Below are 15,961 nucleotides of genomic sequence, written 5' to 3' on the forward strand. Positions count from 1 at the left end.
CCATGGAGATATTCATTCTTCTCCTCTCTGCTTCACAATAATTAAACAATGCATTGTCCCATAATAACAAGTTATTATTTAAAAAATAGTTAATATATGATCTCATGGCTTTGGAAAATTGAAAAATAAATTCTATTGGGAAAAAAAGATTATTGAGTCCCCTAGTTTAGAAAGTGAATTTTACTATGATAGTGGCATAACATTGTTATTTTGCACATTTTCAAATATAACTCATTTATTTCCTTACTTGATCTTCTAAGGCTGCCAGCTTAGATTCTGTCTCTGCTGTCTTCTCATTTGAAAGTCTTACATCTTTACTTTTCAGTGATTACATGTAACAAAAAAGGGATAATAGAAAAAATATTCTAAAAATATAATGAGGATTTGAATATTTTAGGTATAGCCACAGGGGTGCCAGTCAAACGGAGCTTAATAACTATCTACTTGCACTACGCTGTTATCAGCACAGATGGTAGCCAATTAGGTTTTTTCTTGGCTCAATACATTATATTAATGATGCAAAATTTTATGTATCTCACCATTTTGTACTAATAGCTTACAGAATAATGTAAAGTCATTTAGAATGATATCCCCTTGTTTGTTAGTGGATTTGCAATATTTGTTGTTAAAATTAAATATTAGGTTAAGTAGGTTCCCAATATTTTGCTCTTTTGGTTACCTTTTCCCCCATACCAAGATAGGCAGTCAATAAGCTTTTACTAAGTTCCTATCATGTGCCTAGCTTTGAGGATACAAAGAAAAGCAAAAGAGTCACCGCTCTCAAGAAACTCACAGTCTAATGCATAGACAACACGGAAACAATATTGTGCAAAAAAGCCATATACAGGATATATCAGACATAATCAACAGAGAAGGGGGCATTAGAATTAAGAGGGACTGGTAAAGATTTTCTCTAAAAGGTAGGGTTTGATTTTGACTGGGACTTGAAGTTAAACTACGAAGTCAAGAGGTAGAGATGAGGAAGGAAATTTTTGCAGACATATTATATTCTTTACTGAAAGATAACATTAACACAAACTTAATATATTCTGAATTTTTATTTTTCAAAGTTAAAAGAAAAAGAGTAGATCAAGGGCCATACTGATCTATACGTGTTAATATTCATTTGTTCAAGAAACATTTATTTAGCATCTTCTAAGTAATAGCAATGAAAAGTAAAGGAGAGGTAATTCTCAGCAAACTGATCACCTCAGCTGCTGTCTGGGAGACTACTCTTTTGAGCGGCTCACCAGAGCATTTTCCCTTTGGCCCCTTTCCTACTTCCAGTTTTGTGAACTAAGCACTGATGAAGCTCTGTTCAAAGTCAAGGTTCTTGTTTTTTGACCTTCATTTATGAAGAGGACCAATGACATCACAGGGTGATGTCTGGACTTAGTATGAATTAGATTTAAATGAGGCAGAGTTGCACTAAGCTGTCAACCTCACTATCTCTTTCAGACATTGAAACTGAGCTTCAAGACAAAAGTTAGGATTACTGACAATGACCTGAGATACACTGGATGACCTTGACATCTTTGATGTCTGACCACAGCACTTGTTTCAGTCTTCTTCATGGCCACTGGAACAAATAGTTTTTATACACCCATTCTGACAGGAAAAGTCTTCACCTGCTTGGGTAAACTTCCCTCTAACTCACTGATGGTTTTGAAGTCTGTTGCTTACTCACAGCCTGGTTTAGCCTGTCTGGTGAGATGGTTTACTAGTCTGTGCTTTGTGCTCATGCTATAGTTTCTTGGAGCCACAGATGAGAATTGGGTTAATGAGGTAGACACCGAAGGTGTATGAACAGCCCTGAAAAGGGCTAGGCAAACCCTCACACCAGAGGTGCTAGCCCTCCCTGAAGACCCCACAACACAGGTCTTGTTTAGCACTTACAGGTTGAATATATGGCAAGAGGTGGCTCCTAGGTTTTTTCTTCTGACCTACATGCTTCCCCAACATTATCACTTATGGCTTCTCTGCCACGGTGAGTATAGATGTTTTGTCTTTGCTCTTATGTCCCCAAAACCTAGCACAATCTCCAGTGCATATTAAGTGCATAATAAATACTTTCTGATTGATGATTAACAATTAGATCAGCTGTTCATCAGACCTCTAAGCCCCTCATAGTAAGGACGGTATCTGGAGAAACTCAGTTAATAAAATTCTGACAAGCACCATTATGCTATATCTGACATCTCAATGTCATCATTGTTTGATCCTGCAGTGTCATGTGTGACAAAAATATTAATGATTATAGTAACTGATGTTTATAAAGGCTTCAAAGTTTTCAAAGAACTTTACATATATGATATCATTTGAGTTTCACAACTATGAAATTGGAACCACAGGTAGTATAAACCCCATTTTAAGCATAAGGAAACTAAGGCTTAAAGAGTTTACATAGTGAGCATGAATTCCTTGAGGAGCTTATCTCTTTCTATCCTTAGAACCTTGCACAATGCTTGGCACATAGTAAAACATTTGTTGACTGACTAAGTGACTTGCCAGTGGTCACATGTATGGGCTCATGAGGTTCATACTGTACTGACACCATAATAACATGCCCACATTTCAAATGTGACCATTTAAAGGGAGAACATTCCCTTTGCTAAGACATTACAGTGCAAGAATTGTTTGTCTTCTATCCTCTCCCAATATTTCCTTAGAACTTTCTTCCTCTTGGCAGGATCTTATACCAAGTAAGACACTGCTCACATAGAACTTTCTCAACACTCCATTCCATCTGCTCCAAGATTATTCTAATGTGTCTACTAGCAGCAGCCTACCTACTTCTGGACATCCTTAAAAAAACCCAGGGAGCTCCTCCTCCTCTTCCTCCTCCTCCTCCTCCTCCTCCTCCTCCTCCACCTCCTCCTCCTCCTTTTTCTTCTCCTCCTCTTCCTCACCATCATCACCATCATCTTCCTCCTCCTCCTCCTCCTCCTCCTCCTCCTGCTCCTGCTCCTGCTGCTGCTGCTTCTCCCCCCGTTCCCTTGGAGCGGACCATCCTGGTGCCTCTTTTGTGAAGCGGCAGCTGAGGAGACCGCGGGACTCGCCATGGCCAACAAAAAGCTGAAGGAAGGAGTCAAGACTGAAAACAACGACCACATTAATTTGAGGGTGGCAGGGCAAGATGGTTCAGTGGTGCAATTTAAGATTAAGAGGCACACACCACTTAGTAAACTAATGAAAGCCTATTGTGAATGACAGGGTTTGTCAATGAGGCAGATCAGATTCCGATTTGATGGGCAACCAATCAATGAAACAGACACACCTGCACAGTTGGAAATGGAGGATGAAGATACAATTGATGTATTCCAGCAGCAGACAGGAGGCGCTTACTAAAAAGAATCTACAACTCTTCTCCAGAACTGTGCTCCCAAGAAAAATAATACATTCACAATTAGAAACCAAGATTTGGTTCATCCACATCCTGACTACTGCAGTATAGTTTTCTCTCTTCTTTGATTCCCTTCCCCCGTTCCTTTATTGTACATAAAGTAACTGGTGTATGTGCACAGGCATAATGCGTATTTTTTTTAACTAAATGGCCGATGGTATGTTTTGATCAACATCAAATGGAGATGGGGAGGGGAAAAAACAAACTGGTTCTGTGAAAATACCCCTTTTCTCCATTAGTGGCATACTCTTTCAACTTTCATTTTTATATTCCAGTAAGTTATTTTGTTTCCACTGGTTAACAACAATAACAACACCACACACAAATCCTTGCATACCTTGTTTGACTGGATAATTTCAATATTTTACTTTTATCATTGTAAAACCAAGGACGATTTTATAACTTTTTTATACATAGCTGTTACATGTAGGACAATCTCTGTCTCTCAGTAGGGATAAATTACTATAAAGAAATTGATCCTAGATAGTTTTCCCTTCAAGTCAAACATCTTGTTGTTTAAATAAACTTCTTGTTTAAAATAAAAAAAAAACAGGGAAATTCAAGTTTCCCACAGCAGTTTGGAAGCAGCTTTCATGAATAGCTCTGTCTGCATTCTCTTTCCTTTCTCAGCCCTTAATCATCCCAAATTTTGGATTTCCTGCCTGACTATCCTTCCTTATTCTGTCCAGATTAGAAGGGTAGAGTATGACTTGAGAGATTGCAAACCTGAAAAACTGATATAAGATGTACTATCCTATGGGCCAATGTAATAGGAGCTATGTCTGGAATAAATTGGATAATTCTAAGCGATATGGCATGGAAAGATGAAAAAAGAAAAGGTGAGAATACTTCATGTTCAAGGGATTATGGCAAGATAGAAACACGCATATACTGTTTGTGGAGCAATAAATATAAATGGAAAGATCACTAAAAGGCAATTGAACTCTAAGTAATGGAGAAAAAAACAACTAAGGTCCTAGAGAAAAATGAAATGTACATCCTTTCTTGTGACAGAGAGATAGTCTTCTAGGGCAGAATGTTGTACACATTGCCAGAGAATATCCCATTATATTCATATAACATATATTCATCTTGTCACTATAAATGATGGTTTCCTTATATTGCTGCTACAGATATTTGGTATCTGTAGGATCATTATTTTTGTCTTTGATGTCCTTGTGAGGTATTTGTCCACTAGTGAAATTTCTGGTAAAATGATACGAATAGTTTAGTAACTTCTACTGCATAATTTACTTGTTTTCCATATGGATTCCTAGCCCTATTAAGAGTATATTAGTGTGACTGGCCTTCTAACTGGTGAATTTCTCTACAATGCTCTGTCACAATCTGTGAATAACTACTGGCCAGCAGAGTGGTTTAATATAACAGTGCCACTGAGACATAGATTTCCTGATGTGGGTAGGGAGATCAGAATTTTATTGGTCATTTCTGTCCTTAGAATAACCATGACTAATGGACCATTCTAACTAGACTGTTGAAGTAACTACCAAGCAAGAGCAGAAGCCCAAGCATTAGCCCTACATAAAAGAAGAGTTACAGCTTATAATTCTCTCTAATCCTTTCCTCCTTAGTTTCTAAGCAGGAATCAGACCACCCAGCCCTGTCAAAAAGCTACCTGTTACAATATGGAATTAACATCCCCTAAAGTTATATTAGGTCTCAAAGTTGTTATTACAGGATCATAGATTTAAAGCTCAAAAGGCTTTAGAGATTTTCTAGTCAATCCCTTCGTTTCATAGATCAGTAAACTGAGTCCCAGAAAGATTATCTGACACATTTGGGTTCACGTAGTCAGTAAGCAACAGAGCCTATATTCAATTTCAGATACTCTGACTCCAAATCCAGTGTTCAATCCAGTATATCATAATCCCTCCTTTTTACATATCAGAAAACCTTCTTTGTGGATCTCCACTTGCTTTTATGTATTTTAGTAGTTATTGTTCATCAGCATTTTTATAAGACTCCGTTCTCCCTTTCAAAGCTTCCCTTCATTAAAGTGGCATGCCCTATACACAAATAATTTGTAATCAGTCCCTTAGATAAGGCCATATTCCTTGCCAAGCAAATATTGGGTTAAGAATGGAAGAATAGCACTCAATATTTTCCTTAAGCCACTGGGCACATTTTCAGACTTTATAACCTTGAATCCAAGTTCTCTGGCCCTTCAACAATTTAATAGATATTTAGCCATAATTGCATTAGTGCTGAAAGATGGAATGATGGAATGATTACTTGAAAATCATTCATTCATTCATTCAACAAGCATGTGTGTGTCAGGAATTTTTTTTAACATAGTGTTAAATACAAGAGATACAAAAAAAGAAAAAATAGTATCTTTCCTCAAATGGCTATTGGCATATAATCAATTTTTTCACCCCAATAGCAGCTTGAGGGCTGATCCCATTTTTCCTTTTTGTCTTTTTTTTATCTCATATCAGATGGACCATTTGCTCTTTCTTGTGTGTGTATGTATGTGTGTGTGTGTATATACATATATACATATATTTCTACACATATAGGGAAGAACAAATTGGTCAATTTAGCTTCACATGGAGAGTATAGCAGTAGAGAAAATGGGGAGGGGTTGAACAATATTTCAGAAATAGAATCCAGAAGACTGGGAACAACTAAATGAATGTAGTAGGGATTGGTGAGGGAAGACTTGAACATAACTCTTGCTGTGGATCTTAGAGACTAGAAGGAGAGAAAGTTAGGGAAAGAGGGAAATTAAGAAGAGGCAAGAGTTTTGGAGAAAGATAATGGCTTTATTTTGAACATATTGAGTTAGAGATGAATATAAAAGTTTCCAAAAGGCAGGTGGCAGTATGAGAGTAGAATTCAGGAAAGAGACTGATTGATATATAGGGAATGATACATAGATCTGTGAGTCATCTGTATAGAAATAATTGTTTGAACCTAGGAAAGGATGCATTCACCAAAAAAGAGAATGTAGAGAGTGAAGAGATGAATGTCCAGTACTTAGTTCTGAATTATACCCATAGAGAAGAAAATATGTATGATGATCCAGCAAAGGAAAATGAGAAGTTGCCAAATAAGCTAGATGAGAACCAAAAGAGAACAGAGACAAGAAGACCCAAGGAAGAGAGACTATCCAGAAAGAGAGGATAGCCAACAATGTCAAAAGTTAAGTTCAAGATATGAAGAGACTGAGAAAAGGTCTTCGGATTTGACAATAAAGCAATTATTGGTAAATCTGAAGAGAAGGGTTTCATTTGAGTAAGGAACTTGTAAACCATATTGAAAGGGATTGAAGAATAAAGTGAGAAGAATTTCAGGCAATAAATATAGACAGCTTTTCCCGCCTCTGAGTTTGTTCTGAAAAAGAGAAGAAATATATGATGATTGCTTGAAATGAAGGTAGGATAAAGTGAAGAAGTTGTTGTTTGTCTGTTTTAAGGATTGGGAAGGTGAACAAGATTTTACACACAAGGAAAGAAGCTAGTAGGAGCTAGGGAATCATACATTGAAAATTAAAGAGAGAGAAGGTATGAATGCAGGAGCAAGCTGCTGGATAAGATTGGACAGGATGGGATAGAGAACAGACAACCAGAAGTCTTTCTATCAACCTGAAACAAAAGAGAAGGGAAAGGAAGATGATAAGGAAATTTAAGATTTAGAAGAGAGGAGAAAAGGAAATTTGCTGAAATATGTAACCCCACTCTCTGTTTTGAAAAATATGTCCCCAGACCCTCTGCTGAGAAGACTGAAAAAGGAGTAATAAAAGTCTTGAAGAAAGAAGAGAAGTTTTGGAACACCCATATAGGGAATCCAATAAGTTAGTCAAATTAGTCAAAAATTAGTCACTTTTAGTCAAAATTAGTCAATTTTGGAAGAGTAAAAAGATTGTCTTTATGAGCGGAGGGCCCAGATGAGATTAGGTTACATAAATATGTAGTTGATCCAATTGGAAATAATGTCTCACTTTCTACAACACTTTTTAGTGGCATGAGAGTGAGGAAAGAAATAACATTAGACCTGGCAAGAGGAGTCTTTGGTTTTCTGGATACAATACCTTTGGTTATCGACAAGTCACTTTCTAAAGACATCAATGATGCTATTAAAAACAACAAAAAAAATTAAATTTTGCAGATGAGTAGGAAAATACTCCTAGGCACTTCCTGAATTTTGGTTTACTAGTCTACAAACTTCCTCAGCTCAAAATTTTTTTGAACAGCAAACTTAACTCACTCATTTTAGCAACTAGCATCTTGGTATTCTGCAGACACCTAGGTAATTGTTCTACTCTGACGTTTTCCTCCAAATTTTGACCTTAGGCAAAGATTAACCCTTACTATCCTAAAATCCTTTCTTAATTATTAATTTCTGTGGGCTCTGCCTTGTATGGAGGCATTGGGCCTTTTATTGAGATTTAGTTTCTTTGTCAGAAAAAAATGAGGAGAAAAATATTTGTAGTGTTATTCTTGGGAAAACATTTGAAAAGCTTTAAACTGGTATATAAATAAGTTATTAAGAGGTTATCAAAATAAGATAAAAGGACAGAATTTACCGGGTTCTTTCTGTGTCAGCACTAAGCTTTCCTCAAAATCTTTTGATCTGCAGGCTGGGGTGCTAGCCATGCTCCCTGATAGCCAGAGAAGTGATATAGGACATTTGGAAAAAATTCTGATCTTAACCAGAAAGGGGGAAAATGTAGAGATGATTAGGATAATGGAGATGGAGAACACAAACAACTTTTCAGCCCTTCTAGTACCTGTTCTTCATACTATGTGTACCTTTTAGGTTTAAGGTAGAGAGATTCCCCTGGAGTATGTATGAGATGGTCAACTCAGTCCTAATCTCAAGTATCATAAAGGGATACTCACAATCTCAACAAAACTGTTAGTTCAGCTTGGTCTCAGCTCTAATCCATTTCTCTGTCACATCCTTATCTTCTCTCCTCTGGCTCACTGGTGCATTGGCTTATTCCTTGATTTTTGTATTATCCCCAAACCTGGGTTAAAATCCCCTATTCAAGGCCATTTTAACCCCAATACTAAGTTAGCATAAAAAAAAACTTTGCTATGCTCAAAATTTTCTATAAATGTCTATCCTAAGTATTCTCTTTCCTTCTAGAAAAGTTTCCCAAAGGGTTCTGAGATTCTATTAAAGAATCAGTCTAATATCTCTGTGATCCTGGGTTTCTGTAACCCATGATTACACTACAAAAACACTTAATGAAACCAAATTTAAATGATTCTATAAATCATTTGCCAGATATAGAATGTTAAAGCAGGAAGGGACCTGAAAAATAATCTAGTTGAGCCTATTTATTTTATAGATCAAGAACTGCCAAAGGTCACAAAGCAACTTACTGGCAGATCCAGAACTAGAACATAAAATTTGTAGCCCATTCAAACTTTTAAAAGGTACTACTTCTTGGTACGTTTGGCCTGTTCTTGCCCGTTCTCTCTGTGTAATTCACTCTCATTTGTTTTACTGATGATTGACTTTTGGGAGACTTCTTGTGTTTCCCTGCCAGAGTTAAAGTGGGATTACACCTGTGTTTCCTGGACAAGGAACTTATATTAGTGTACCAACAGTCAAGTTAAAGTTCTTTAAATCTAGCAACATAATAGAACATATAACACTTAGTCATTCTTTATCCATTTCTTAACATTTTGGTGAGTGGATCTTATGCCAAGTACAAGCTTCTTCTAATTACCTATGCCTAGGAAAAGACTAACTGCCCTATCTACATAGTGACCATGCCTAAGAGGATTTTTATTCCTGAATTTGAACTTTAAGTCCCTTAGGTATTGATGTTAAATACCCCAAATCCAATTGATAGTTTTGATAATGATGACACATTTAGGTTAAAAAATGGGTTTTTCATGGAGGAATAAACTAAAAACCACACTACAGTCATGATGTATTGTGTTTTACTGATTTTTCTGCTCTACCATGCTTGTCACTATTCCATTAGTCTGATAGCATTTATTCTTAACAGAACCATGTTGATCTATTTTTTTTTGCCTAGAAGCCCATAATATTGTAGTTGCTTACAAACTGATTTCATTCATGATTTGCATCTTTATTTATTTATTTAGAAATGAGGGTAAGACTTACAGTTCTATCATCTCCAGAATTATATATTTTTTCCTTTAAATATAGGCACTATGTTTGCTCACTTCATCTTCCAAAATCTGACCAATCCTCCATAAGTACTTAAAGACAATTGTTAGTTCCTCTTTGATGATTTTAGGCAACTGCTTCAGGTCACTTGGAACTTGAAGATGTAAAATGCTGAATTTTGTTATTCTGTAACTAATGCTGGGTTCATGTTGAGTGTAATTTTTATTATAAAGGTATTTGTAATTGTGCTAAAGTTTTGGTTGGCATCACTACTTCCTCCCCTCCTTATAAGCCTATATGTTTTATAACATATGGACTAACATGAATAACATTTTTGTGTATTATTTTATAATTTTCAAAGTACCTTACTATATATTATTTAACTTGAGACTTATAATAATCTTGTTAAGTACATGAGGCAGGGATTATTAGTTCTGTTTTACACATGAGGAAACTGAGAATAGTGGAAACAAAATGACTTACCCAAGGAAGAAGAACTAAAGAGTGATAGAACTGGAACTCAAACTTAGGTCTTATGGGTTTGAATCTAATGGTCCTTTTACTATGCTATGTTGTTCTCTATATAGTTTCTAAGAAGTTTATTTGATTTTCTCATAGATAGTAACATATTTCTTTGCATGCAAACTCAAGGTACCATACCTCTGTTCTTTTGCTCATCCTATTCTCCATGTCTAAAAAGAATCATTTTCTCCTTTTTTTTTTCCTTGTTGAATTCTTGCCCATGTTTTATAGCCCATTTTATATGTAATCTTTTTCAATCAGACTCTCTGATAGCACTTTGTGTTGTCTCTAGTAGGCTCATCATGTAATATTCAGCATCATAGATATTTCTCTTAGTTTCTTATCCCCATACTAGAGTCTAAGATACAGATGGCATCTTATCTAATAGCTCTTCCCATGCCTAACACAGGATTTAGTACTCAGCAAATGCATTTCTGTATGGTTGGTATGGTGTGGTATGGTATGTTATGGTATGGTATGGCATGACATGGCATGGTGTCCCTTGGTGTGGTATGGTAGGTATGTTGTGCTGCCTATGGCATGCATACCTTGCTGTGGTGTAGTATGGTAGGTATGGTGTGCTGTATTGTGATATGTACCATACTATATTATATCATAGTATGATATGGTATCATACTATATTATATTATAATCCAGGTGGCAATTGGTATTCCTATTTTAAAGTTCAGAAAACTGAGACCCTAGGATTGTGAATGTTCAAGATCATATGGGTTTAAAACAATAAGGAAAAGAAATAAAGACCCTTATTATGACATTTTAAGCACTGTATAACATAGGATGCCATATTCATTAAAAGGTAATGTGATATCAGCACATCATATTAAAATAATAACAGAAAATCTTATGCAAAATTTCTACAGAATGACACAAGAATGAAGGTAAAGTAGCAATTATGGAACCTATTTTAGGAAGCTTTACTTTTAATGAATTCCATTAACCTAGACTATTTATGACATGCCATTTAGATAATATGATTATAAGCTTCATTTTATCAATTTTCATTATTCTTGAATGGAACACATTAGTAATTTTCAATTTGCAAACCTGTACATTTTTTAAAAATTACCATTATAATTCACCTATTAGGATACTAAGATTAATTTGTGACTTTTGCTTTAGCTAAACCAGTGACTTTATGAGAAAAGAACTTCAAATAGTGGGGTTTTTTTTTGATGCTTTGTGCAAGTATGTTAAAATTCCCTTAGATAACTTGGGGCAAAATGATTCTGAATCTTCCTGGATCTGCCCTTGGTTTTGTATCTCACACTCTCTCCTTACCAGAAAGTGAAAGGTGTGGTCCCTTCAAGAGTCAGTCAGTCAATTAATGTTTATAAAATGCTTAATATATGCCGGGCACTGTGTTAAGTATTGGGGATACACATAAAGGCCAAAGATAGTCCCTTTTCTTGAGGAGTTCATAGTCTAATGGAGGAGAGAACATGTAAATAAGTATGAATATACAAGAAATAAACAGGAAAATTAGAGACAATCAATGGAGAAACATCACTAGAATTAAGAGGGATAGGGAAAGGCTTCTCATAAAAGAAGTAATTTTAGTTGAAATTGAAGAATGCTGGAGAAACCAGGAGGAAAAAGAATATTCCAGAAATAGGGACAGTCAGTAAAAATATAAGGACTAAGGAGCACATCAGCACCATTAATGTTATTATGTAAGATTATTTTCTTTGATTTCTCTTACTAAGAATCAGAATCCAAGTAGATCATGCACTTAATTTCTAGGTGAAAAGGAGGTTCTTTATCACAGCATTTCAAGGCCTTACACAGATTCTACACTTAGCTACAAACTCTTTCATCAGTGGACAATGAGTAGTATAAAAAGTCATCTATATAGCACTGGTATAGCCCTAGTGACTAATATATTTTAATCTGTTATGTTGGTTTAGTGGCTGTTGGAAGTTTCTCATTGTCATTCAGTCCTGTCTGACTCTTTGTGACCTCATTTGGGGTTCTCTTGTCTGCTCATTTTACAGATGAGGAAACAGAAGCAAACAAGATTAAGTAACTGTCCTAAGGTCACACAGCTATAAAGTGCCCAAGGCCAGATTTGAACTCCGGATGATGAGTCTTCCTGACTCTAGGCCCAGCACTCTATCCCTGTGCCACCTAGCTGCCCCTAGGAATGAAACCTACTTTCATTTAATCCTTTTAGATTCATAGTAAATTTAAAGATAAACATAGTCAATCAAATGCAACATATAACACAAGGGATACAAAAAAAGACAGGCCTGCCGTCACTAGGTCCAGGTTGCTCCTTTCAAAAGGGGTGGGGTGGAATGTGAGAAAGAAGGATAATGGAGTATCATTGATGGGAGAGCCAATCAATCAACATCTATGGGGTAGATATACCCAAAATAAGTTACCATGATATTTCACCTTAGACCAAGTTCCAGATATGTCATCATCTGGATGAACATTCAGTAAAATGTTCTGCTGAAAGTTCCTCTTTGGGTAAGTAGATGGAGGTTGTTGATTGATCAAATCACTTTTATGTCATCTCTAATTAATAACAGAAAGTCAGTCTTCCAAAACAGAAATATTCAATACCAATATATGAGAAGAGATAAGATAGAAACCATAATAATAGCATTTATATTATACTTTGCAAACTTTAAGCTTTGCAGAACATTTTAGAAATATCTCATTTTTATCCTCCAAACAACTCTACAGGGTAAGTGCTATTATTTTAAAACTGAAGCAGACAATGATTAAGTGACTTGCTTATGGTCATAATATGTGTCTTAGTTTAGATTTGAATTTGGGTCTTCCTGACTCCATGTCCAGCCCTCTATTCACTGTACTATATAGCTGATTAAAATAGAAAACTGAACATAAGAGTTTTACAACTATATTACCTTTAGTTGACAGTTGCAAGTGACTCAGCATAAAATTAAATCTTCAAGCAAGACAGAAAAAATTGACAGCAAAATATTTTAAACTATATTGCTATTGGATGTTAGGGCTTACAAAACTTTATACAAATATTTCTCAGACATATGAACTTCTGGGAAATCAGGTATAAAATTGTCAGAGTCCTAAGAAATTAAAAGTATTTACCTGTCTTTGTTTGTCTTTATTTCTCTTCAGCAGTATTTATGTTATCAAAAAGACAATCAAAGCTTACTGTTTAGAGCTAGATAAAACACTAACAATTCACTGGAGGAACAAAATATATAGAATCTCAAATGAAATAATAAAAAAGAATGATGGAGAATAGTACTTCTAAACCTCAAATTATGATATAAACAGTAATTAATAGTATTGACTACTTCTTAAAAGACTAAAAAATGAAATAGTAGAATAATTCGGGTAATGATGAATCAGAAATAACTGAATGCAAATCCTTGTTTTGGATAAACAATCAGAACACAAAGTTCTTGAGGAAGAACTCTATTTGCCAGGAATAGCTGGAAAAAATGGAAAGAAGTTTGCGGAAATTAGGTTGAGAGTACAACTTGTACTATATATTATTAAAAAAGTCAAAATATATGCATGACCTGGATATTGAAGAATGTACAGAGACAATATAACATATTACATATAATACATGGGTATCATTTATAATTAAAGTTATAGTGCCACAGTTAGAATTCTTAGGCAGGCAAACATAAGATAAAATAGAAAATTTCAATGAATGAAATTAAAAATTTTTTGCACTAACAAAATCAATGCAATTAGGTTAAATGGGAAACCAATATGTGGAGGAGAGAACCTTTAATAAGAATTGGCTATCCAATATTTTTAGGGAACTAACTTGAACATATAAAAATAATAGCCATTCTTCAATGTATAACTTACAAAGTGAAACAAATAAAAATTCCTCAAAGATTAAGAAAAATATTCTATTCATAATAATTAGAAAAAAATGAAAATAAAAGCTACTAGAGGATTTATTTCATACCCAGCAAATTTTTAAAGATAGTAAAATATAAAAATAGTCAATATTCATTGGGCTATGAAAAGATAACAAGGCTAAATCACTTCTGGTGGAGCTGTAAATTGGTTATAATCATTCTGGGGAGCAATTGGAAAGTATTTTAACCAAGTGACTAAAATATTCATAATCCTCAACCCAGATATCCCACTACTAGTCATATACTCAAGGGGCCAGAGATAGAAAATTCTAATATGCACAAAAATCTTTTCATTGTCACTTTTAATAATTGCAAAAGACTATGTTATTAGAGGCTCACCAGTTGAGGAATGGATGAACATGAACTTAACGTTACCTTGCTATCAATTGGTCAGTAATGGTTGATTAAACACCTATTGGTCAGCTAGGAGGAACAGTGGATAAAGTGCCAGATCCTGGTCTTAGGAAGACTCATCTGCAAGGGTTCAAATCTGCCCTCAGACACTAGCTGTGTGTGACTCTGGGCAAGTCATTTAACTCTGTTTGCCTCAGTTTCCTCATCTGTAAAATGAGATCTCTGCCAATAAAACCCCAAATGGCATCCAAAGAGTCTAATGTGACTGAAAAACAACTGAACAAGAACAAAAACACCTACTATGATCCAGGAACTGTGCTAAGCTCTGGAGATAAGAAGAAAGGTAAAAGACAATCCCTGTTCTCAAGGAGCTTAAAATCTGATGGGGAAGATGACATGCAAGATACTTGTGCAGAAAAGCTGTATAATAGATAAATTAGAGACAATTAAAAGAGGAGAGGTCCTAGATTTGAGGAAGATAAGGACACCCTTCTCATTTTAGTTGGAACTTGAAGGAAGCCAGCTAATCCAACAATAAGTGATAAGAGGAGAGAATATTCCAGGCTTAAGAATAGCCAGTGAAAATGCCTAGAGTTGTTAGATTGAGTGTTTTACATGAGGAACAGCAAGGAGGCAAGTATTGATAGTAATAGAGAAGTTTGGAAGGGGAGAGGAGGTTTAAGTGAAAGCTTATTTCAGTTTTGGCCCTTTTGAGTTTAAGATGCCTCTGGGATATTCAGTTTGAGATGTCTAATAGGCAGTTAGAGTTGTGTGTCCGGAGGTTAGGAGAGAGGTCACGGCTGGATAAATAGACCTGAGAATCAGCAGAACAGAGACCATAATTGAAACCTTAAGAGCTAATGTGATCACCAAATGAAATAGTAAAGAGGGCCCAGGGCATAGCCTTGTGAGAACATTAGCTTTTAAGTAGGTATGACCTCGATGAAGAAGTAACTGTGAATAGAAACACAGGCAGGCACAGGGGAAAAAGAGGAAATGATGTAAAATGATTTAAGTAGAACAAGGAAAAATATACACAGTGACTGCATCAAGGTAAGCAGAAAACAAACAAATAATCCAACAAAAAAGTAACCACCACAAATCAAAATTGAACCTACAATTACAACTTTGACAATCTAAGAACAGATGAATAAATTCATCTCTCTCTTTTTTTCAGAAATGTGAGACTCTAGAGGTGGAACACAGTATATACTGTCAAACTTGATCTATGTGTTGGTTGTTTTGCTCAGCAGCTGTTTTCCCCCTTTTCATACCATTCCATCTAATCCTGGCCTATTTGCTGTTTCTGTGCAACAATCATTATGTTTTCTTTGCAGAGGCTGTCACCCACACCTGTAATGTACCACCTCCTTATCTCAGTCTCTTAACTTCCTTCACTTTGTTTTAAATCTGACTTCTGAATTGATCACTCAACTAAAATTAATCTTGCCAAAGTTACCAATGACTTTTAATTGCTAAATAAAAAATTCCTTTTTCAATCCTCATCCTTCTTTGACCTTATTCCAATATTTAACACCTTTGATCATCCTATCCTCTCTAGGATTTGGTGACACAGCTTTCTTTAGTTATTTTTCTCCTCCTACCTGTTAGGCTGCTTCTATTCATTTTTCTTTGCAAAATCTTAATCCTCAAAATACTCTTTAACTGCAACTTT

At 35.4% G+C, this 15,961-nt stretch overlaps 1 protein-coding gene and 1 pseudogene across 1 annotated transcript in view; both read left to right on the plus strand.

Moving 5' to 3' along the window:
• The window catches only part of GALNT13 (polypeptide N-acetylgalactosaminyltransferase 13), a 705,305-nt gene that overhangs the window by 70,985 nt on the left and 618,359 nt on the right, over positions 1–15,961 (plus strand). The window lies entirely within an intron of this gene.
• On the plus strand, positions 2,878–3,525 carry LOC118840462 (annotated as a pseudogene).

The sequence above is a fragment of the Trichosurus vulpecula genome, chromosome 2 (genome assembly GCF_011100635.1).
Source record: "Trichosurus vulpecula isolate mTriVul1 chromosome 2, mTriVul1.pri, whole genome shotgun sequence".
NCBI classification, from domain to species: Eukaryota; Metazoa; Chordata; class Mammalia; order Diprotodontia; family Phalangeridae; genus Trichosurus; species Trichosurus vulpecula.